This window comes from Hippopotamus amphibius, chromosome 14 (assembly GCF_030028045.1).
Source record: "Hippopotamus amphibius kiboko isolate mHipAmp2 chromosome 14, mHipAmp2.hap2, whole genome shotgun sequence".
NCBI lineage: Eukaryota > Metazoa > Chordata > Mammalia > Artiodactyla > Hippopotamidae > Hippopotamus > Hippopotamus amphibius.
The window spans coordinates 32,451,607-32,477,423 of NC_080199.1; the positions used below are offsets into that span (position 1 = coordinate 32,451,607).

The window sequence follows — 25,817 nt, forward strand, 5'->3', positions numbered from 1 at the left end:
TTTCTTAATGCCGTTAGCAAAGAACTACATTAAACAGGAGGAAATCTTCTCTTTGTACTTTAATGTTTGGGAGCAACTCCAAAACCCAACTCAAGGACAAAAACATTCACTCTATATAATCAAACTGAATGGGTTCTGAAAACAAATGTGCTGAAAGATAAACCTTTGCATAAATCATCCTTCTCTCACTGTACTAAGCTTCCATGAAACCATCCTCAACAAACAGATTTTAATTTCAGTTTAGACAGTAACAGCCCGCAGGCTACCCCATTGATTAACGATAATAAAACAGTGGAAATGGAAACCATTCATGAAACAAACAATAAAACAATCAATCAGGCTAGGGCTGACAGTATTCAAACACTGTCAAGTATTATACTTGACTCTCTAGCACCACTCCATGGAGACCAGCTGAGCTGCTAAACACTTTAAAGTTAATATCAAATGTATCAATGCAAAGGTTCACAGTATCAAGTACGATGAGAAAAAGATATAATATAGTATTGACTGAACACACAGAAAGAGCTGGATTCACTATGTTGCATGCTTAGCTTAAATCCTGATAGAGAAACACAAACACTTTTTCTCCAGCTCCAATCTGCCACCTGCATCTGCCACATAGACACATTTAACATGGGGATGGGAGAGATCACCCTTGCATCTTTCAATTCCCTGCTGGTGACTTTGTGATTTCTTCCACTATGTGAAACTGGTTTGTTTATTATTTTTTGCATTTGGTATTATCTATTATTTCATTATTCCCTCAATCTGTGTTTACATTGGTCACCTCAAGAGGTCCAGGACCCCCACAGTAGCCCTCAATTCTAATCCCAATTGGCTCTGTGAGAAATGAAGCAATCCCTCCACCCCCACCCCAAACCTGATTTATTTTTTTCCATGGCACTATCTGACCTACCATATATTTCTGTTTTTTTAAATATTTATTTACTATTTTAATTTATTTATTCTTGGCTGCATTGGAGTCTTCATTGCTGTGTGCGGGCTTTCTGTAGTTGTGGTGAGCGGGTGCCACTCTTCATTGCCGTGCATGGGCTTCAGTACTTGGAGCGCATGGACTCAGTAGTTGTGGCTTGTGGGCTCTAAAGTGCAGGCTCACTAGTTGTGGCGCTCGGGCTTAGTTGCTCTGCGGCATGTGGGATCTTCCCGGAGCAGGGCTTGAGCCCATGTCCCCTGCATTGGCAGGTGGATTCTTAACCACTGTGCCACCAGAGAAGTCCCCATATATTTCACCTATTAATGTATCTTCTTCCTCCAGGACTTTAGCTCCATCAAGGCAGACATTTTTGTTTGTTTTGTTCACTGATAAATAACCACTGCAGCGTGTCTGACATAGAGTAGGCAATCCAAAAAATTGTTTAATGAGTGAATTAAGTACTTTTTAAAACCATTAGGAAGAATTCCAGGGGCTTCCACTGGGCTCTTTTTATCATAATAATCTTTATGCCATGTGTCAGGATCGATGAAGGGATTTTGGGGTTGCTGAGGGTTTTCATTCCAATCACAAAATCAGGAACAGAGTTAAGTAACAGAGATGAGTCCAGGTCCTGCTGATGTAGATTCAGCTCAAAACTCCATTTATTACCGGAGCCCCACAAGCCCTCACACTGACTGATAGGTCACAGCGAGGTTCTGGACCCTCAGGAACTGGCATAAGCTCAGAGCAACTGTTGTACTATACCTGAAAGGTCTAGGCATTTCCCTTTCCTCATGCCCAGTCAACCCTTTGCAGAAGAGGCTGGAAGAAATACACACTTGCAATAGTAGCAGTGAGTTCCTTTTCAAGACTACATAGCCTTCCTTTTAGGATGGAGAATTTAAGTTTGGAAATTGGGTAAAAAGGCCAACACTTTCTTATGTGGCAATTCAAGTTGGACCTCTGATTACCATACCTAGAATTTTGGGGGTTTGGTTGATGTTGGTATTATTTTACAAATCAAATATTCTCTTGGTGGGCCATACATAGAGTTCATTTCTAGAATATCCATGGGTGTTTAGCAAATACCAAAAATCTCTAGGGGTAGGACCACGTTGATTACCACACTGACTCAACCTCTCCTTCCTCCCACAGCCACCCAAACCCCCAACTGCCTCCAATGTTTACAGCTGCTGCTACGTGGCTTCTGCCACTCTGGGATTCTGGTATCAAAGTAAAATCAGAGCGCTCATTTCAACTACGTCTCCTCCCGCTGCATTCTAGGGCCGCGAAGAACAGCCTCTGTAGGGATTTTCTTAAAGGCTGGGATGCTCTTCACCAATCAATTTCTCAATGCATGGCTCCGTGAAAAGGACTTGGGGCCACAGTTAGGAGTTATAGGAATGGATTGTACACAAGAAACTCACTCCCCCTTTCCTACATCTCTAAGTCTTAATTTCCTTTTCTTTAAATTATACCCGGAATGTCTAGGCCACCGTTGAGCCCAAATTTTGTCAGTAGACTACAAAAAGTAACTAAAATCATCGCCAGTTGAATATAGAATTGTACAGAGGTGTGTGCACAAACTGACACATTCTGCTTCATTCAAATCGCATTCCTCCATCCTTGGGTAACAGTCCTCAGATTTCACTTCCATATGTATCAGCCAGATTTTTGCAAGTATAAGTGAACAAAATCTTGCCATTCTTTTAGGCTGTCTTTGCCAAAAGCCCTGGGGGCGTGCTCGCACTGGTGGGGTCCAAACAGATTCACAGTGCCACTAATGGTTAGAATGCTGAGCAACCCAGATCCTCTCACAGGTCTCCATCCGATGTCGGGACCTCCGCTTAGCCTCCTATGTTAGTTGAAGGTGGAATTTCTACATAAGAGACAAGGGAAGGTTATAAAATTGATGTAAGCCAACTTGGAGGCTAAATCTTGGAGCGCACATTTCAACTGAGGCTGAGAGAGATTATTCTTTTAGCACTACTTTAGAAAGTGACTGGTTTTCAGTGGTGAATTGAGCTGAGAGTTAAGAACGTTGAGTCTGTCATTTTTTTGCTACCAACCTGTCCATTGCTATACCCCAACAGTCCTTGAATTCCTCCTTTCAACTGCCTTCTTGTAGCAATCACTGTCTCACAAATCCAGGCTTCAATGGAACTGTCACTCAAGGGGACAGCAGGGGATAATTTGAATAGCTGTTTTTTCCTGAATTTCTATGGCTGTTCAGGTCCAGTTTCTTAATAGCAACTTGATTTCTACTTCCCTTTAACCCCTCCTGGAACAGGTAATGTATTCCAATTTCCCCCCTGTACCAGGAGAGGTTGAAGTCCATGGCCTGCAACCTCTCCTGGTACAGCTCTTAGTAACAGTTAGAGCTTTGGGATGCAAATAAAAGGAACCAACTCTGACTAATTAAAGCAACAGTGGAAATTATTTAAAAGATGCTGGATCGTTCACATATTTTCTGAAGGGCTGGAGATGTACATTTAGGAATTTTACAGCCAGAAACAATTCTCAAAGGCAAACCACAGGACTTGTCAAGCAAAGACATCCTGAGATTCCTGCTAAGCACAGCCACCTCAGCACATTCAGGCAGCTTCAGTGACCAGACCCTGGATTCTGCCGTGGGAGCCACCATCCCTGTCATCTTAGGGAATTAGATGTAGCTGTGGTTGCTGTCCCCAATCCCATATTTTATCCAAATATGTTCTGGGTGGCCCTTGCTTCTTGGCGTCACTAGGGACTGATTCACAGTCTGGAGAGCAGGTGGATCTGATTGGCAGAGCCCAGACCAGTGCCTTAACCACAAGGAGCCTGGCAAGACATCATAAGGAAGAACAGTTCCCAAACAGAGACAGTGAGTCCTGATGCTGGGAGTGACTCCCCAACGTAAGATAAATATCCACTCCACAGGAGTTCTAAGCAACGGCAGAGGCCGTGGCTATAGACAGACCCAGGTTTGAATTGGTGAACGTTCTTCACTTTCTATGTGACGTTGGGCACGTTACCCTCTCTGAACTTTGTTTTTTCTCATGAGCAAAACAGATGTGAAATTGAAACCTATTACTTAAAAAATTAATCAAAATATACACTATGTTGAAAGGATTCTTCTTAGTAGAACATTTTCTTTCTATTGGATTTTTCACATATTTATGCTTTTTCTCTCCGATCAGAAGATCACTTTACATGAGAGGCCATGTGGGAGTAATGTGGCCTTTTATTCCCACAGCATGACATGCACGTACACAGAGTTAATAAATGAACTAACATCCCAGACCTCATAAATCAAATAGCAGTGTTTCATTCTATAGCAGTGAGTCAAAGAATATTTAAGTACAGGGTATATCACACTCCAACTTTGAAGTGGATTCCTAGAGAGCCTCCGCTGCTGACTACAAAGGAACAGGTATGTTAGTGCATATCACATAGGGCTCTAAAAGAACACTGAGCAAGAATCATAGCAAATAAGTCATCACTATTATAACTCAAAAGTTTCCACCATCTAAATCAAGTCATTTCAAGGTGAAACATATGGCCATATCTGGAAACAAGATGATAGTAGAAACGGTAATGTATTTCTTGTACACATCCAAAATGCCAATCATGCCAAAAGAACTGGATTGCATTAATAAAAAAGACTGAAAAAATTTTGATAGATTCAGTTTTTTTTTTTTAGCTCATTTACAGTACTGAAGAATACTCCTGCTATAATAACTTCCTAAAGTATAAATCTGATCTTTTCATTGTCCTCCTCAAATTCCTCACTGATCCTCAAAATAGACCCTACACCTCTTGGAATGGAGATTATACATGAAGAATGGGTAAATAAAATCTGATTTAAATTTTTAAAAAATTCCTCCTCCACTTACCTAGTGTTGGAGAATAGAGTTTTTCAACTGTCTCTCCCAAATACCGATGATTCTGTAATGATTCAACCAAGAAGAGGAAATACAGCCTCCTATTTCTGTTCCCACATTACAGCCTTGGCAAGTCATTTGGCCTCTTTAAGTTCAGTTTCCTCATTTGCAAAATGAAGAAATCAAACAATGTTCTTTCCAGCCCTAAAAGATTGTCAGCTCTCCTTGGCAAAGTCCACTTGCCTGTGCTCTGCTCCCACCTAAAGTGGGCTCTGTTTCCCTTTGGCTTCATTGACCAAGGTAATCAGCCAAAGAAGATAAAACAAAATTATACAGTCACCAAGTCTAAGTCACACAAGCAAAAAGTAATCTAGTTATTCGGCATTTCCGTAATACTTTATTATGTTTTCAAACAGTGTTTAGCCATTAACACAAATTGTAGTTAAGAAGATCCAGAGACCCAGAGAGGAAAAAAATTGTCATTGACAAAATTGGTCCAACAAGTAAAGCAGAGATAATGACACTGGGAATGGGTGAATGAATGATCCCATGAGTGACGGGATGAGCCACACGTACTTTTGGTGTGGGTCTCACATGGGCAAGGGATGCCACAATTCGGATTGAGCCCTACTTCTTGGGTCCTCATCCCCTCTCTGTTACACTCCTCGTGGCTCACTTGGAGCTGGGATGATGACTCTCCCACCTGACACTCCCATACATCGCACTTCGTCCCAATTAGATAATTCATCCAACTTTCCCCAAACATTTGTTAGATATGCCAATGTTTCACACAACTCCCCAAATAAATAAATTATTGAAATCCTCTTCCTTCATCCTCATTGTCTTTCTGGCCTCTGCTCTCTCCCTTGTTCTGCTCCAATCACACTGAACTCTCTTCCCCCAACACACATGGCAGATGCCTCCGTGTCCTCCCTCCTCGTCCCTGGACTACTCCCCCCAACCCCCATCATGTGTCTGTCCAGCACCATCGCTGTCTCGACTTGCTCCCCTCGCCCTGCTATTCCCCCTCATGGCTCTCTGAACCAGGAGCTTTATCTTGGAACGTGTGCTTTATTCCAAGCTTCAGCCTGGTGACCCCTAGACACATCCCTCCCTTCATTCAAACCTCAGCCAGATTAGAAGTGATAACGTTGAACAGTGACTGAACCTTCATTTTTGGTGAGGAAGTAACTTGTGGAATTTCAGAATAAAAGTTTTACTCTTAAATAAATTACTCATGGGGAATGACGTCTCTGAAAATTAATAATGAAGTTTTTCAGTGAAAACATAGCGGAATATACTTTATTCAACAAAGATATTGTGTCTAACATTCTAGTGATAAAAAGATGAAAAAGATATATTCTCGAGCTTAAAAAGTATACCACCTACTAAGAGAGGTAGACATGCAAATAACTAAATTATAAAGGCAAAATGGATGCAATAGACATACGATTTGGGTGGAAGAAAATGCAAAGCAAAGTGCTATCATGGTTTTTACTGGAATTTATTAAAATTGCGTGTTTATGTCTTTGTTTCTCCCTTTCGATTGTAGGCTGCTGAGCAACCAAACTGTGTCTTTGATGTCTTTGATATTTCTAGCATTGAGAAAAATGCTATATCTTGCATACAGAAGTCATTCAATAAGTGTTGACGTGAATTATTAGTTCCACATGGGGCAAGGGGAGGATTCATGGATGGATTTGGAAAGAAGGTAACATCTGAGCTGGATCTTGAAAGGTGCGTTGGAATTTCCTATGAAGATGTAGGAATAGGATAGAATTTGAAAAATCATGGCAGACATAAAATAATAATAGTAATAATAACAGCTAACATATGATGCGCCATGAACTATGCTAAGCACATGCCCTGTCATTACATGCACTGTCATTTTATTGTTATTTCAACTAAAGGAGGTAGGTACAATTTTTATCAATGAGGAAAGTGAGGATACAGTGGTTAAAAAACATGTCCAAAGTCACCCAGTGGTGAAGCTGGGATTTCAATTTCAGGGAATTTCATGATTCTCTGACTCTGAAGCCTGTAAGCTAGGAAATACTATACACTCCTCCAGAATTGAGCCAGCTCCACTGTCCCAAGCAACCCAGCACCTATGGTCACTAGTTGTCTCACCATCTCCTGAGAGTGGACACCAATCCATCCCTTCTACTCTCACGACTCTACCATTTTCATGATATGACTTCTGTATGCTCTTTGACTGTATCTCATCTTTGCTCCTCTCTGCTATTGCTTCTCTCTTTCTACTACTTTCTACTTCTCTGTTATGTGTATCTCCTATTCATGCTCTTCAGGAGAGCATCTCATTGTGGAGCAGAGAATAACAAACGTCCACACAGAGAATAAAAACTCCATACTGGATCTATTCCTTTAGCTCTAAGCCTTATGCTCTGTTGCCTGTGCTTAGTCACTGCTGGCTCTGCACCTTTGTAAAAGAATGTTGCCTGTAGCCTGAAATATACAAGATAGCCCATTCTCAAGGCTCTGACCCTTAAAGGTATAACACTTTTCCATTCACATAGAGATAAAAAACTGCAGAACAGAGAATAATATTTGTCTTGTTGGAGGTTTATAGGACCAGGTCTATGTGAACCGCTGCAAGAACAAAGGACTCTGCCACCAAGAAGTTTGCAACAACCAGACACACCCCCTTCCCTTTTAGTATAAAAGCAGCCTGAATTCTGACTCACGTAAGATGGTTCTTTGGGACACTAGTCCACCATCTTTTCAGTCTGCTGGGTTTCCAAATAAAGTCCTATTCCTTGCCCCAGCAACTTGTCTCTCAATTTATTGGCCTGTCATGCGGCGAGCAGTACAAGCTTGAACTTGGTAACAATTGTGTTAGAGAGCCAACTATAGTCACCATTTGTTGGTTTGGGCTGTCCAGCATCCAACTCCTGGGAGCAATCTAATCTCCTTGTGGGGGAATCTCCTACTGTATATAGCTGTAGGGATGGAACCCACTTCCCACACAGGAGCCAATGAGCCCATGTGCTCTCTCCCTACCCAGCCCAGCTGTGGAGCAAGCCTGTCACTTGCCTAGGCCAGGCAGACAAGTGTAGGTGCAGCTGCAGACCACCCCCTCGAAGAAGCAGCAGAAAAAGCAGCCAATTGCACATACTGCTCTTCCTGTATAACTTGCTGCGCTCCTCACAGCAGAGCTCTTCAGAGCTCCCTGGCTCTTGACTCTTTTCTAAGCCAGGTCCTCCAGGCCCCTATAGATATGTGAGCCACAGACATCCTTCCAGTGAATATCCTGCTGAGGTTAAATTAGGCAGAATCATTTTTTATTGCTTGCAAACAGGAATTCAAACAGGACTCAGACACCATGTAGTTTTGGCTCTCACATCTGAGATGCATTTGGCTGCAGCCTTTACATCTGCTGCCTTTGGCTATAGCCCCACCATAATCCTGTCCCCTGAGGCCAGGGTGGCAGGGCCACAGAACTGAAAACATGGCAGCTTCTGTCACGGGAGCCACCTGTGGCTTCTGTGTTCAGGAGGGAGCCGGGAGCTGTTGCTTGGACTCTCACGGACCTCAGTCAACACTCTAGGAGAGATGGTGTCAGGTTTATATGCTGAGAGAATTCTGTCAGTGATGAGTAGGAGACTGAAGACACATGAGAGAGAAGAGACCAGGATGGAGCAAGGGCCCTGAGGAAAGAGGAGTGAGGTGGAGGGATGGGTCTTGGAAAAGCAGGGGAGTCCCCTTGCCCTCCGCCCCAACCCCGCTCCCGAGACTGCAGAGGCAGGTGTGTTTTTTCAGTGGAAGGAACTTGAAGGAGTTACTGTAAATAGAGTCTATTTCCTCTGTGAGGTAACAGCCAAGGTAACCTGCTGACAGTGCGTTTAGGCAGTGCCGGGGAGGATTTGAAGAGAGGGACGAAGACTTGGAAAAACCACGATAGACGAATGGGGAGAGGGGCCTCCTGGGAACTGGCAAAAGGACCGCTGAGCTGCATTGAGGCAACTGTTTCTATTTGCATTTGCTAATAGCAATTACCCACTTCATAGACCTGTTTTGAACGAGGACCCAGACAAAGGAAAACACAAGCTTTCTCTGAAACTTTTTCAGTACAAAACCAGGGACTTGGCAAAATCTAGCAAATTTCACAAAACAGAAGACCTTTAACCTAGCTTCTCAATTTTGCAGATTTGCAGCTGTGGGACTTTTCAGAGTGACCTCTTTTGCTGGCCCAGAAGGCAAAAATTATTGGAGTAAAAAAGAAAGTTTGAAACAAGAGAAATTTTTTTCTTAAGTCATCTGGATTCTGTCTGATTCAGTTCTTTTTGAGATTAAGAAATGGGTCCACTTTGTACACAAAAGTATAAAAGAAAATTTAGACAAAAGACTTTTAGGGTCCTTACAGAAAGAGTAAGTAGCAGTGTTATTCACATTGACAAATTTATTCAAAATGATCTTTATTATAATTTGTAAAAAAAATGTAACTACCAAGATGATCCTCATTGAAATTCAAGTAGACAGTGAAAAGCTAATCTTTAAAGTCTCTGAAAAATAATGGAGCTTGGGTGTGGTTATGTTTGACGGTGCACTGAATTAAATATTAAAATGCCCTGCCTTCTGGTTCTGGTAAGCAACTGAATTGATAAATAAATTGTAGACGTCGCATTAGATTGCTGGTTAGATTCATAAAGTAAGAATGTGCTTCCGATATGTCATAAGAAAATGAACAATTGCTCTGCATCAGTTGGCACGTCCTAAAAGAAGACAGCCTCTGGATAAAATTCAACATGCAATTTTAGCTTTTGTCCCATTTTGAATAAATGTAGTTGGCTGAAAAACTACCTATTTAAATTATTGAAAGCTGGTGATTACAAATAAGCATCCTGGCTGATAATTAGAGGGGCAGTAGAAATCATTTAGAGTATGAAGAGCTTGGACAGGATTCCAGAAGTAGTTTTCCCTTAAATTGAGTGGCGCAGACAAAAGCAGTTTGTTCTTCAAAGAATGACTGTTCTTAAACTATCGCATTCACGGATGGAGGCTGCACAGACGTGGGTTAATTTACTTAACACTTCAGAGGTTTGCAGTTTTCAAATCGCAGCAAAGATAAGGCAAAATAGAGATTAAAAGTCATCCTTATTCTGTTGTCCTTTTCAAAGAGGAAAGCATCGCATTCTTCGAGGACAGCTCCCAGCACACAGGTTTTTATGTGAGACACGGTAAAGAAACAAAAAGACAAATTCTCTTTTTGAAAGATAGTATGATTCAAAACAGCCACTAGGGGACAGTCAAAACACTGGGTAATGTAGCAAGGCGAGTCCCTGGATCAGAACCTTAAAATGAAAGCTGTTTTGCAGAATTTTAAAAACATTTGATTGTTTAGCGGGCGTAGGGAAGAGAACAAAGTATCTTCCTGATCGCATTAACATAACATTAATGGGAAACAGCAGTAAAAATCTCACACAAGCCTGCAAGGATTTTTACTGGCACACATTTCCACGGCACTGTGATGACAGTTCAAAGTCTGCCCCGTGCCTCAGGGACAACAGTTGTAGGGCAGTGAATCAGCATATATGATGTAATGAGGTCAGTGCCTCAACACCGTCTGACTTAACATTGCTTCCAAAACAGCAAAAGATCAAGGATAACACACCAAAACACAAATCGCCTGCATCAGCCTTGTGGAACATTCACAGGCAGCTGTATTGGTGAATCATTTGCTGTCTACTCGTGTGTTTTTAATGTAAGCAATGTCTTTTTAGATTCTGAAGTCAGAATTATTACTTTAAAAAAAACTTCCCATAGCTCCATTTAACCTACGCTGTTTGTGGGAGGTGAGGAGAAAATGACTCACGAAATTGCTAAAATGCTTGTGAAAATGCAGATAAAATGGTGACAGACACTGAAGCACTCAGTTCTTATTCTTTAAAAATCTTTCCAAAAGGAGAATTGGGCTAGGAGTGGGGACGGCATGAACAGGAATTAATTCTAAGCGTTATGTAGAATCCTAGGCGTTACGGCTAAAAAGTATTTTAAGGTCCTCAGCATAGAGTATTTTACATTACTTCCAGTCTGTAATTTTTCTCTTAGCCATTTTAAAGTAGAAAAAAAATCTGTATACCATGATATCACATACAAGAGGCTTTTTCCAAATCAGCCGCTGTTCAACTGAGCATGGAACTGTGGTTATAAATGTAGTTTGCAAAGGTTAAAAGTAACTAAAGAATCTTCAGGGATTCCACGCATGAAGGTAATGAATACGGACAGAACACATTTGATTTCCTGAAGCAGAGCTCAGCCAGCCGGTGCTGGGACTTCCCTGAACAGCACCCTGGCTCCTTGGAGGAAAAAGCTTTAGGCATTTCAAGCTGAGACAATGGGAAATAATCCTTATTCCTTCAGAGTGAGATGACTAATCCTAACTCGTTGACAGTGAAAAGGAATAAGTGTGATACTTAGGTCCAAGACAGTTTCTCTAACCATCTGCATACATTGAACATATTTACGTATACTTTTGTCAGGAAATACATATTTTTCAGATGAATGCATAGGAAAGCAAACCATTTGGTCTAATGTAAACCATCTTACAGTGGGTCTCCTGACTATTTTTTATTCTAAACTCCTCTCTAGTGATCTGTGTGACCTTGGGTTTGCCTTTCCTTTTCCTTCTGTGGAGCAGATTCACAAGGGAGCAGTAGAATCAGGCATGCCTTCAGTATTTGGCCACTTGTTATCACTGGAGTCATTCTACTTCCTGTAAGAGACAGGGGAATCTGGAGTAGTGATTCCTAAGATTCCTGAAGAGGCCTTCAAAAGCTGCATGGGTTCTGAGCACCGAAGGGGTTTTATGTATCTTGTTCTGCTGCAGGCCAAGAATAGCCTACACTATGTAAATTTCAGGACAGGTTGTAAAATAATCATATGTAAAAGTAAAAGTTCAGTTCCAAAAGTGCCTGCAAGTTTGAGACTTGGGCCACCTAGTTAAAATACGCAGTGGAATAGATTCTAGAAATTCCTCTCTGAAGCTTCTCAGGTTTCACCAGGAGAGATATGCACCCCTGTAGTTTCTAACTGTATCTTTCAGATGCCCTGTGAATCTTATAGTTACTGTAAAGTCCTAAAAAGCCAGGTGGTATCTCATACACTGCTCAATTGTCCTGGACTGTCTTGCACATTTGTAATTCAGTGAATGTTGACGTGATGAATGAGATTGCAAAAATAGAAGGTAAGCAAGGGATGCGACTCACCCATCCCTGGGCACTTCACTTCCCAGGGCAATTTAATCCTCCATCCAGAGGCAAGACCCAGAGCTTCTAGGGATGCTCTCCACCTTGTTCACAAGTGTTGGTGCTGCCTCGGGCCACGGTGGCTCAATGCTTGACCCATTCAACCTCTGCACCGATGACAGTCAACCTCCTGGTTCTTGAGCTGCTGGACAATATTAACTGATACTCTTCCATAGGATGTGTGGACCGAGTCATGTCTAGCGCAGCATCTCTCATATTGGAGGTCCTCTCTACAAAAGAAGGGAAGAAAGAATGACTATATGGAAAGACATTAAGCTCTAGTTTCTTGAATATAGACAGAATTTTCAAAACCAAATCTGCCAGACGGCTAGTGCAGACCACTTGTTCTACTCTGAAGCCCTTCTTGTCTCTTCCATCCTTCACACTCAATAATGCCATTGGAATGGGCCATGTAGCTCCCATGAGGATCATTTCATAAAGTTGGATGTTTCAGGGAAAAGTTGGGCTCTTTGATCTTTTATCTGGTTTGTAGCTATATTTCTACTTATTCTCTCCAGACTCTGCTTTTCTTCCCAAACCGCCTCCAGGTTATGGTGTTTGTGAAAGTGCTTACACTTCAACTGTACTCCACCCAGAAGCCCACAGCACTGCTGTATTAGACGTGACTGCTGATGGACGTAGCGATAATCTGGTATAACTAAAGGAAAAGAAAAATCATTAAACCTGCTGCCAAAACAAAAATAAAATTCTGCCTGTTTTTCACAGTTGGGAGGAAAACCTGGAAATTTAATGGGATCAATTGTTTAATAAAAGAGCACAGAAAATGGTCACAAAAAATGTGTGGGAGTGTTTATATACAAAGTATGATTTTTCCTTAGTATATAGGGACAATTCTCCCTTCCTTCTCTCTCTTTCATTTGTTCATTCATTCTTTCATGATCACACATGTAAGCAGATAAAACAAAGGAGCTTTTCGTCTTTTGAAATTATGAAAAATGAGACAAATGGGAAGAAGCCAAACATCCTGCAAAAATAGCAAAGTGTGACTGAACTGTCTTCAGTGTACACTAAAATACTGATCATTGTTTTACCATGAGAAAAATGTAATATATTGGCAGAGTTACAATTCTGTTATATCAACCATGTATATTATAATGTTCAATATACTTTCATATATTTAACTTCATTTCCATAACTCGATATGTCCAAGGGTAATGGTTTCTCAACTAAAAGAATCTCTGAGGACTTCGTATATATCCCTTGAGGCTGCAATATTTTTTCTTAGCTTTTAGTTAGAGCCATTTGTAATTAATAGAAACTGAGACTCACTCACAGCATCTGTGCCAACAACTAGTTAGCTGTTCACCAAATGAGTTTTTCTTTCTTCCCAGGCACACTTCTGGGCAACATGTCATAGCCCATTTTGCAATTGGATGTAGCCATGTGACTGAGTGTTAGTCAATGGACTATGAGTAGAAACAACAGTATATGAATAGTAAGAGTGTATGAATAGTAACGTATATGACTTCCAGGGCTCACTCACACAATACTCTTTCTTCCCTCACCCCTCCCTCCCCACTGAATAGAGAAGACTAACAATAAGGAAAAGGATGTAGAGCCTACAGCCTCCTGCTTGGAGGACAGCCATCCAGTAGAGCCAGCCAACCTTGTGAAGGCTGTACTAGTGTGACAAATAAACTTTATTTTGATTTCTAATCCATATTTTAAATTTTGAAATTTTAAAGTTCTGTATTGTAGCAGTTGGCTTGTCCCAACTAATAAGCCAGTCTGAGAAAATTAATGTTCTTCCATAGCTCTTCACCAACGTGAGCTGGGATGGGAAACCAAGCTGCTAGGAACAGGTGTGACTATAGAGACCTACTGTTTTCTCCCTTCTTCTGTCACTCATTCCCAAAGCTCCAGACTAACATAAGATAGCCCTGGCAAAGATGCTATGAATATTCAATTCAAAAAAACATTTAGTAAGCAAAGCTATGTGCCAGAAACCAACACGATGTCTTCCTTTGGTTAATCACCAGATGGGAGGAGTAAATACTTCTTGGCAAAAAGGGTGGAGACCCAGAAAACGCACAGCTTAGTAAGACAATTAACTAAAGGCTTGGGGAGGGAGAAACAAACAAGGTATGAAGAAATGGGGGAGAAAGGGGGGAGGAGTACCAGAAGAAGGAAGTTCGGGATGGGAGTAGGAAGCAGGGCTTGGAGAGATTCCTTGCAGCACCCCAGAGCAGCAGTCCCCAACCATTTCAGCACCAGGGGCTGATTTTGTGGAAGACAATTTTTCCATGGACCAGGGGTGGCGGGGGAGGGGAATGGTTCAGGCGGTAATGCGAGTGATGGGGAGTGATGGGGAGCAATGGGGAGTGACGGGGAGCAACGGGGAGCAGCAGGTGAAGCTTGGCTTGCTGCCCACCGCTTACCCCTTGCTGTGCGGCCCTGTGCCTAACAGGCTGAGGACCAGACCGGTCCTGGTGCGAGGCCCGGGAGTCGGGGACCCCTGCTCCAGGGGACTTTCAAAGGGATCTTGAGGTCCTGCCCAGGGAAGAGGAGAAAACAGGAACAATCACCAGTCTTGGATCTGATCCCTTCAGCCTTTTCATCATCACTCCCCATCTTCTTCAATTTTCTCTCATAAATCTTATTTTTTAACCATTTAATTGTCATTCCGTTCCCTTAGCTCTCTTTTAAAGTAGATTGTCTGTTTCCTGGTTTTGTATAGACAATGTCAAGTACAGTCCCCTAAACTGGAGACAAGCTGAAGGACTGATGAGCAGAAGCACCTCCCCATGTTTTCCTAAGTCATGCTCCATACTTACAGGTCAAGGTACACCCCACGTATCTCGTCAGAATCTTGAGGGGGCTGTCACACCAACCAAGCAATGGCAATTTCTGGATCCTTTCCTGCCACAGTGAAGCACAGACCATTGCACAAGCCTTGAATTTCTATGCAGTACTTTTGGTAAGATATGAAAAAAAAAAGAAATACTGCCCTAATTTTTGTGATTCTCTGGAGCTGGCTGCCACCAAGCAAGGTTGAGCAATCTATTTCTCTGAAGGGAACTCCCATTTTTCTGGGAAAATTTAGGCACATTCCTTCCTAGAAAAGAAGGGAGGGACTAGGTGACCTTTGGTAGATTTTTAAATCTAACTGTCTAAAAAAAATGACACTTAAAATGATGACATGGTATGGTTGTGAAAATTTGATTCCATATGGCCCGCTGTCTTCAAGTCATTCCCAGTGCCTTTGCACATACACCACTTAGCCCTAAGATACATGGTTTGGCAATAGCCTCACTTGCAGAGCCATGTAGATTACTTTGTCTAAGGCTTCCAAGAAACTACTGTAGGCCTAGAATTAGTGCTTTTGTTCAAAGAATAACTAGACAGAGGTTGGAATCTTAATGTTATCCCTTTTGAGTCAAATGTGCTTGAGTAGCCTAGGTAACTCTGCCCTGTCATCTTTATCTCTGAAATGGGAGTAGTAGCTGGATCAGGTTCCTTTCGCCTTCACTCCTTTTTGATAGGGATAGAGTAGGATAGTTATGTAGGTAGTTTTAGAAGTCCCACTAGGGAATTATAGACAGAGAGGAAAACAGGAAACTTTAGGAGACCACTGTAAGTTAATGATCACTCAAGAAAGCTATTGGAACATCATGGAAGGAAGCAGGCTTGCTTAACTATAAGGCCATCAATAAAAGCATGAGCTATGCCCCAGGTCATTAAGTGAAAAAAAGTGAGGCCTGCATCCTGCTGGTCAAGTCCAGCAAGATAATGATCCTTAGAAGCAAGGACAGGAATATAAGGGAAAGGTGATATTCCAAAAGCTCCTCATGATACTGAAACCTGAGCTGATTTAACATATTTTAGTATATGCTACCACCCTTCTGCTGATTTAAATAAGCACCATGACAGTCTTGGTTTGACCTCATAGGGTCAAACACTCTCCTGCCTGATGTGAAGGAGGAGCTAGTGATGTAAGCCTGACGTCTACTCAAAGAATGAGGAAGAAGGTGGTCTTTTCCTCCTCCCCACTTTCCTTTGATTATAAGAACAGAGCCCATTTAATTCTCAGGGCAGAGGCCCCTTGCCTGTCTGCTTGCATCCCTCACAAGCGTCCTGTATTAATAAATCTATTTCTTGCCTACTGTTTTGCCTCTTGCTGAGCTCCTTCTGTGCTGAGACACAAAGAACCTGAGCCTCAGTAAGTCCAGACACCAGGTAAGTGATTCTAATTAAAAGACCACAGGTTCAAGTCCCAATCTGAGGCTCACCGTTTCACTTTGACTCTTCTCATTCCATCCTGTGGTGCAAGGCAGGCTCTACTGAGAACTTTCCTGACCTTCCAATCTAAAGGAAACATTCAGTTCTCCATTACATTGCCCTGATTTATTTTCTTCATAGAATTCACCATTAACTGAAATTATCTTTTTTTAAAAAACATTACTGGTTCACTTGTCAAACATTTGCACCCCCCTGCATACACATATATTACAACGTAACTTCCATATCTACTTGTTCACCACTATATATCAATAGCATAGTACCTGGTACACAGTAGTCACTTAATAATTAAGTGAATAAATCCAAGATGCACTATGAAAAGTGATCAATATTAGCTTTTCTTGGTCTTATGGATGCTTCCCAGGAATGGGAAAATACAACACAAAGAGAACGTACTAAGATGGTTAAGTAGAACAGTGACATAAAGTCAGGACTGAGGGACAGGGCAGAGGACCAGGTGGAAATGAGGATGAGACTCTGTGAGCCCTGCTGAGAGCAAACTTGGCAGTGACTGGAAGACACCCAAGGGGAGCAGTAGAGGAACATCTCACTTCTCTTTGTACTCAAGGATATTTCTAACAGACATGACTAAGCCTGGGGCCATTCTTATTGACTTCCTAGGCATTTGGAATGTAACAAGTTGTTACAATTGTGATACTTATTCCTAGTGCTGTGGTGAGGACTAACATGGATTGAAGTATATAAAACCCTTAGTACCCTGATACAGGTAAGTAGTAGCCAAAATTCCTTGGATTCCTCTTCTCCCAGGCATCTTCCACATGTATTAATATTTACTTCTTCAAACATGCACTCATTCCTCCATCTTTTTTTTTCTTCTAATGTTTGTGGTTGTGTTCCAATAACAATGCATTTACAGGACTTCCTAGGTGGCTCAGTGGTAAAGAATCTGCCTGCCAAAGCAGGGCACATGGGTTCGAGCCCTGCCCATGCCGCGGAGCAACTAAGCCCGTGTGCCACAACTATTGAGCCTGTGCTCTAGAGCCCGTGAGCCACAACTACTGAGCCCATGTGCCACAAGTATTGAAGCCCACGCACCTAGGGCCCATGTTCAACAACAAGAGAAGCCACTACAATGAGGAGTCTGTGCACCACAATGAAGAATAGCCCCCACTCGCAGCAACTAGAGAAAGCCTGTGTGCAGCAACGAAGACCCAACGCAGCCAATAAATAAATTAAATAAATAAATTAAAAAACAAAAAAAAAACCCAATGCATTTACAAGAACAGATTTGGCCCAAGGGCCAGAGTTCGCCAACTCAATGTAGGTCATTCCATGCCTGAAGCCATCACCATCTCCAGACTCTCCAGCTCAAGCCAACAAATCCTTTTTTACCATTTGCTTAAGTGGTCATCATAAATTCCCAATTAAGATCTACCGTCTCAAGCTCCCACAGCTCCATCTTCTAAATAATCTCTGTTCCTGCCTCTAACTCTATCTTTTTGTTTCTGTTTTTGAAAAGAGCTCCCCACCCCATCACTGGTTGGCCTTCCACAATCCAGTTACAGAAATGCTCTTGCTGAGGCCACCAAGAACCCCTTGCTGTCACAAACAAGGAGGTCGTTTAGACCCCTTCCCTACTACCGCTTTGCAGCAGTCAACATTCTTGAGCGCTCGCTTCTTGAAACCTCTTTTCTCCTAGCTTTTTTGACACCACACTCACCAAGTTTCTCTCCCACTGGTCAGGCCACTCCTTCTCACTCTCCATTGCTGCCTTTTCCTCTTCTACCTGATTTTTAAATGTGGAAATTCCTCTATCTTCATTCTTTAAATATTCACATCCATTCCTATATTTTAAATCCATCTGTATTCCAACTTCCAAACTAATAACCTCCAAATGTGTATCTCAGCTCCAGATATGTATATCCAAATGTCTGCTTGACATATCCACTTGGATATCCTCCAGACATCACACACATGTCCAAAACAGAACTCTTGCACTCTCCTCACCCCAACACACTCCTCTTCCAGTCTTCTCCATCTTGGCAAATGAGACCTCCATTCACTTGGAAAAGAGCAATTCTGCTCCTCAACCATGGTGACCAATTCATTATTAAGCCCTGCCAATCTTCTCTCCAAATTAAATTTTGGCTCTTTTTCTCTTCACCTCTACTTCCTTTACTCTGGTCTTGCCTCCAACATCTGTCATCTGAATTTTTTTCCTTAAAATTTTGTGCAACTTCAATTCATTCTTAGAGTTCTTACGATATCCTAGAATGATAATTTAAAAATTAAATTTGATCATATAACTCACCAGCAAATAGAATAAAATTTGTCTTTTCCATGGCCCATTCAAACAATCCAGTCTCTGCCTACTTCTAAAGCTTCATCTCATCTCAGTTTCTCATCCCTTGTCATGCACCCAGGACATGGTATATACCCTTTACATTTGCCAAGATGTTTCCCACTCCTGCACCTTTGCACAAACTGTTCCTTCTGGATAGAATGCTTTCCCCATCGCCTTTACCTGCCTACTCCGAGTAACTCTGCAGATTTTCATTCAAATAGTTTCTTGATTCACCAATCTAAACTAGACCTCCCCCAGTTTTACCTGAACTCTATTTAACACAGTTGGTAATTACTTAGCTGTACATGTGATTATCTAGAATATTTACCTATAATTATCTATAATGTAATATAAATTAATTTATTTAATATTCATATATACATTATATGCAATTACATATAATTATTTATATTTATATTTTATATATGTAGAATTATATATATGTAAGTATATATATGATATAATTGTATATAAATCTACACATACACATACATATATATATATGTATCTGTCATTATATAGCTGTGCATGTGATTGTCTCCTCAACTAGAAAGCATATGTTTTCCTCGCTCTTATATATCCTGCACCTAGCACAGTGCTTGGCACATAATATTCATATAATAAATATTTATTTCATGAAATATTATCATTATTTAGCAGTAGTAATAAAAATGTTTATAGTAGTATAGACCTAAATCCCTTTTCTAAAGCCTTTGAGCCAGAGGTGTTTGGGAATTCAGAAATGTTCTGATTGCTGGAGTAACGTGGTGCACAAACTACTTTATGGAACCATCCCGGTAGCATCTGGGGTAGCAAGTGTAATCAAACACTAATATATCCACAGCTAAATGTACAAACATTTATAATAAGTAGAACCAGTTAAAACTAAGAATAGCCCCACATCAAGTCAGGTCCAAATTTATCACCAGTGAAGCTGTGAAAATGAAGTCTTTGAGTTTTCAGAAACATTTAGATTTGAGAATTGCCCGTGAAGGGCCGAGGAGCTGCCCCATCCTGCTATGATCTCCCGCCTTCATAAGAGGTGACACAGAGGAGCTCACTTTCCCCATGCGAAAACGCACTTGACATTTACTCAGACTGACCCCAAATACATTCAAACCACTCACGAGCAAACAACTGACTCTCAGGGAACTCCAGTTACACGAACTTTCCACCATGAAATTCACTCTCGCTGAACTAACCACCTCCTGGGAGCACTTAAAACTCTCCATTTTGCGACAGATTTGGGAGGAAAAAATAACCAAGGAATCTGTCCAAAGTCAGGGTCAGCGCTGCCTGAGATGCATTTAACAATAAAATTTCTGCATATACATATTAACTGTTCTCGGAGGGACATTAGTCTTGAAATATTTTATTTCCCTGCCCAGGGATTGAACCTAGCCGCCAGTCCACTAGCAGCTACAGGCTAGAAGCAAAGTTCCCTGATTCTTACCCTGTTTGAAAGCAAAAATGTTTCAAGGAGGCAAAAACTGCAAAACAGGTACAAAGTTTATTATTAGAGACACAGTGCAACTTATGGGAGAGAGCACAGAGAAAGAGTTTATTTAAAGCAGAAATACACACACAAATAAATAATGCAGTTTATTTATTTAAAGCACGGAGGGGAGTGCGGTCATCCTGAATGAGGAGCACAGTAAAGAGGTGATTTAAATCACTTACAGGACAGTTCTTCCGGGTCTTCATTTACACTTAGCCAATTCTCTTATTTCTTTTTTCACACCTGACTGATCCTAAGACCCTCCCCAAGATGCGTGTGCAAGTTTTTTCTAAGACAGATTCCAGCCCAGAGGCCTATGAGGCGGCCTTAGCATCACATGTATGGGGTGGCGTCCCCTTCCTTTCTGACCCCCAAGGAGCCTTTCTGTACATGTACAGACCGGGAAGTTTTCCTTGACCTCAGGAGTGGGCACCTTATCTCTTTACTTTAGCAGAGCTCAGCTTATGCGACTAGCTTTGTCCTTGGAGTGTCTGGGTGAGAACAAAGCTTCAGTTTTACTTCACTTCACAAAGCCAGCTATCTGGCCCAGGGGCCCATCTATCTCCTACCTCACAACCACTCTTTTTTTAGATTCTTTCCTCATATAGGCCATGACACAGTATTGACTAGAATTCCCTGTGCTATGCAGTAGGTCCTGATTAGTTATGTATTTTATATATAGTAGTGTGTATATGTCAATCCCAATCTTTCAATTTATCCCTCTCCCCCTTACCCCCCAGTAACCATAAATTTATTTTTTACATCTGTAACTCTATTTCTGTTTTGTAGATAAATTCAATTGTGCCTTATTTTTTTTTTAGATTTCACATATAAGCGATACCATATGATACTTGTCTTTCTTTGACTTACCTCACTCAGTATAATAATCTCTAGGTCCATCCATGTTGCTGCAAATGGCATTATTTCTTTCTTTTCCATGGCTGAGTAACGGCTGTACACCTGACACTAACACAACATTGTAAATCAACTACACATCAATAAAAACTTTTTAAAAAAATAAATAAAAATTTAAAAATAAAAAATAAATTAAAAAAACAATAAAAGCGCTGCCTCACCCATCCTTGACCTTGCCCCCACTCCTGACTTATTCAACTTCTATGCTGATAACTTTCCTGAATCTTCCAAATGTGTTTGTGCTTGCATTATAAATGTTTTCACCTTTAAATTCAACACAGTGTCACAAATTATTGATTATTCTTTGTAAGCATTGTTTTATTTTAAATTATTTTATCCATACAAGAATTAAGCATTTATGAATTTTTTTCTGCCAAAACTTAACAATAGACTCACAGTAAAAAGGGATTAATTAAGGGGGAAAATTCAAGATGCTTTATATTCTGTCAAAATATGTCTAGGTTCTTGCAGCCATGTCTTCTTGCCTTTTACCACCATCCTGTGATGCGAAACAACTGTTCTAAAATAAATTTCAGGCAAGTTTTTAGATGAAAATCTGAATTTTAAAACACCTGATACATTCTGTGACTAAAAAAAATGGAAAAAATCGTTCTCACTTTAGTGTTACTGGCTTGAATCTTTGACACATAAAGGTGTTCACAATAGTTATTATGACAGAAAATAAGCAGAAAAATAAACAACTTTTGAAGGCATTATTAGCCTACTTTAAGTAAGTGGGCTACTTTAGCCTATTAGCCTACTTTTAAAAAGCCTTCTATTAGCCTACTTCAAAAAAATAAAAGAATAGTAAGATTCAGTCAAATATTCATAAGGGAACAAGAAGCATATTATCAACAGATGGGGCTCACTTTAGCAAATAAGAAAGTATTTTATAAATATCTTTAACTTGATGCCCAAATGTACATTTTTAAGTATGTTCAATACTAAAAAGATATGATAATATTACATTTTAATGTTAACTGCCATGTACACTTATCTCTGACAAAGCAATTTTCTAAGATGATAGCATTATTTTTCTTAATTTTCTCTTCATATCTGTAATTGTAAAACAAATGCTAGATGCAATTCTATTTTATCTGAAGTCAGAGCCACATAGACATGTCTCAGAGCCGACGGCCTACCAAGAGATACATCCTAAAAGAGGCAAAAGAACTGTTGGTGACATTTTAGCAGCAGAGACAGAATTTTAGAGAAGTGGTCTTATTCCCCTCTTAAACTAGGGAAAAGGATAAACATGAAGATGCAGCTAGAATTATTTTAAACTTTTTTCTTTTCAAATTGTGGTAAAATATACATAGCATAAAAGTTGCCATTTTAACCATTTTTACGTGCGTAGTTCTGTGGCTTTAAAGTACATTCACACTGTTATGCAACTATCACCTCTGTCCATCTGCAGAACTTTTTTATCTTCCCAGACTGAAACTCTATACCCATTAAACACTAACTCCCCTACTCCTCTAGCCCCTATCAATCACTATTCTACTTTCCATCTCTGTGAATTGAACTATTCTGGGTACCTCATAAAAGTGGAATCATACAATATTTGTCCTTTTGTGACTGGCTTATTTCACTTAGCATGATATCAACATTCATCTCTGTTGTAGCATGTGTCAGAATTTCATTCCTTTCTAAGACTGAATAACAGTACACTGTATGTATATACCACATTTCCTTTAACCATTTATCTGTCTATGGGCACTTGGGTAGCTTCCAAATTTTGGCTATTGTGAATTACACTGCTTAAACCCTTTTTAAAAAAATCTTGTAAAAGGAAATTTTTTTGTAAAATATTGGCTAGAAAAATTTCTCAACAAGATAAAACTGACACCCTTTGTTTCAAGTGGAAACCTATTCAGCCTAGGAAGAAACTGCATGTTATTCAGTAACCCTACAATCACCTTCCCTCAAGTTTAGGGTTGTTTCATTAGATGAAACATATACTATCTCCTTAACCAACTTCCTTCCAGATCACCAAACAGTTTTAGAATTCATGGGAAATAGAGACTGTAATAAAACATCCTCCATTCGTTACTAAATTTGTGCCACTGAAAAATGACAACCATTTGCCAAATTCACCAAGATGGTAACGAAAACAGAGAACAAATCCTTGTCTTCTACTTTTCCAGGGAATTGGGTTGACATCAACTCTGCGGATACATGTAAGCTTCAGAATCACAACAGTACAAATACCAGGTAGACTTTAGGATGAATTTAGGTCTATCTTAAACCCCACATTGGGAGAATTATTATTAAGACTTCATTTTAATATGGTCCCTTGCAATGAAGTTTTAAATGATAGACTCCCAAAATTTTCTCATAAAAGGCATAATGTGGAAGACACTATAGAGATTATCTTGGGCAATTCCTCATTTTACATCAGGTCAAGAAGGAGTATTTTCCCATTATATCCTATAGCTAGTTGCCTTAAATCATTTTAGGAATAACAAGGGAGATGAGCTAATTAGTAACATCCTATGTCCCCTTTTATGTCTAAAAGGATGATTCCAGCATAATTTGATGGTTTTCAATGCAGCACCCTAGGAAGTTATCATTTCATATTTTCAGGCTGCAAAGATTGAGTGTCATGAAGTTGAAAGTATCCGAATCTTTCATCTCAGGAACTGCTATTAAAATGGATGTGTTTATCAAAGGCCAGATCTTGTTGATAGCTCACCTGATTGAATGCTTCTTGGAGATGAACTATTTATACGGGAGAACCATCACATTGCTCAGTAATATATGCAGTTCCTTTCTCACAGGTCTAGTGCTGTTTCCTTAGATGAAAATTACATTCCAGCCCTCCTCACACTAACCTTTCCTCGAAATCACTGTCCTAATGTTGCCTCTCAATGTGATTTCATCACGAAGGCACAGAGCAATAAATTTTGGGTTTCATACTATAACGAAATTGTAATAAAAAGCACCACTGTTGCTTCTAAATTTGTGCCACTCAAAGGTGACATCTTATCATCTGTTTAAAAATACTGTGCTCAGTCTCTCAAACAATGTCACATAAAAAGCAACCTAAGGAGGAAGAAAAGTCATTCACCTTTTTGTCTAATAAAGGATTCAATCTTTGCAGCAAATGCTGAACAAACGGGTATTTCTTGCTTTAAGTTGGGGGGTGGGGTGGGAGTGGAAAGCCCCTCTTCACAATTCCAAACTTATAAAGTCAATAAATTAGGGAAATCATTATTTATATTGCAAAAGAATTTTTATGTTTTTCATACATGGGCTCACTAAGCCTCGATTCTGCCTGCAGAATCTTGCATGAGTTCATTTCATTGACAGAACGTAAATCACACCTACAACATCAAAAGCAAAGAAGTCTGGGAGAGAAGGTTCTCAGGCTTCCAGCCCTGTGATACAAGGGAGAGCATAAAAGTGTGGAAATAAATGTCAATTTTATATATATGTTTGGAGAGAGGGAGTCATAATATAGAATATTCATGTCACACACACACACACATCTGCCAAGTTGGGTAGAGGGTTTCCCTTTCTCGCTTATCAACTGTGCTAGCCTGAGGTCACAGCACCCATACAGAGGGTTTCCTACATGGAACAATCCCTAGGCTCTTCCACAGAGATGGTTATAACACTACTTTGTGAACGGTCATCCCCTTACTTTATTTACTCTTATACTCTCTTCTTAACGTTGCCATAGTTATGCAACAATGCAGAGCTCCCCCCACCCAAAAAAAAGCCAGTTCAGCCTGAAGATTCCATTTATGAATTAGATGAAGAAGGCTTTCTTCCTAGGACTTTGTCTAGAGCAGCCAGCTGGTTTGCATTTATAAGCCAGTTTCAGCATGTGCTCTTGTGTTTGCATCTGAGTAGTTTCTTATTTGGCAACATTTCTTGAATATTCACCCTAAAGCGAAACAAAGAGAAACCACAGACATTTCCCTGGATGAACATACGTTCTAGTTAATTTTTTGAGCACTTATTGAGCAGCAGAAACTTTACATACATTTACGTACATCATTAAAATAAATCTGCAAGGCAAATATTATCCTTATTGTACAAAAAAAAATTAAATAAAAGAGAAACTAAATATCTTGCAAAACCCCAACTCCAACCTAATTACTGCTAACATAGAAACACATAAGAAGTAGTATATCCACAAGTCCACCTCAGTGCAAAAGTGCTGAAAGGATGCAAAGCTAAACAGAGGGGGAGATGGGTGAAGATAAGTTCACGGAAAACTACAGGTTGCTGCAGCATTACCCCAGGTCCCTTTTAAAAAACAAAAACATAACACACAAAAAACTCTTGCACTAACGCCTTATGACGCTTAAAAAATGTTTTAAATTTAAAACATTGCTAATTTAGCACTCACTTTTGCTTTCTAACATGTCAATTTTCTCTTAACAATGAGTATTATTATGAACTAAATTTTGACACCACACACGTAAAAGCTCCAAGTTAATTAAGAATCTATGACTATACAATCATTTCCAATGAAAATCTGACGTCTAGGGCTTCCCTGGTGGCGCAGTGGTTAAGAATCCGCCTGCCAATGCAGGGGACATGGGTTCAAGCTCTGGTTCAGGAAGATTCCATATGCTGCGGAGCAACTAAGCCCATGTGCCACAACTACTGAGCCCACGCACCACAACTACTGAAGCCTGTGCTCCTAGAGCCCTTGCTTCGCAACAAGAGAAGCCACCGCAGTAAGAAGTCCGCACAGGGCAATGAAGAGTAGACCCCGCTCTCCGCAACTACAGAAAGCCCACGCACAGCAACAAAGACCCAA

At 40.5% G+C, this 25,817-nt stretch overlaps 1 long non-coding RNA gene across 3 annotated transcripts in view; it reads right to left on the bottom strand.

Moving 5' to 3' along the window:
• Positions 1-25,817, bottom strand: part of LOC130835506 (uncharacterized) — a 181,403-nt gene that overhangs the window by 18,005 nt on the left and 137,581 nt on the right. For 2 of the 3 annotated variants that reach the window (XR_009048963.1, XR_009048962.1), the window contains exon 3: positions 12,024-12,292. This is a non-coding gene — a long non-coding RNA (uncharacterized LOC130835506). Of the gene's footprint in view, positions 1-2,551; positions 2,814-12,023; positions 12,293-25,817 lie in introns of those variants that run through there. The other variant, XR_009048964.1, reaches the window with a different exon arrangement.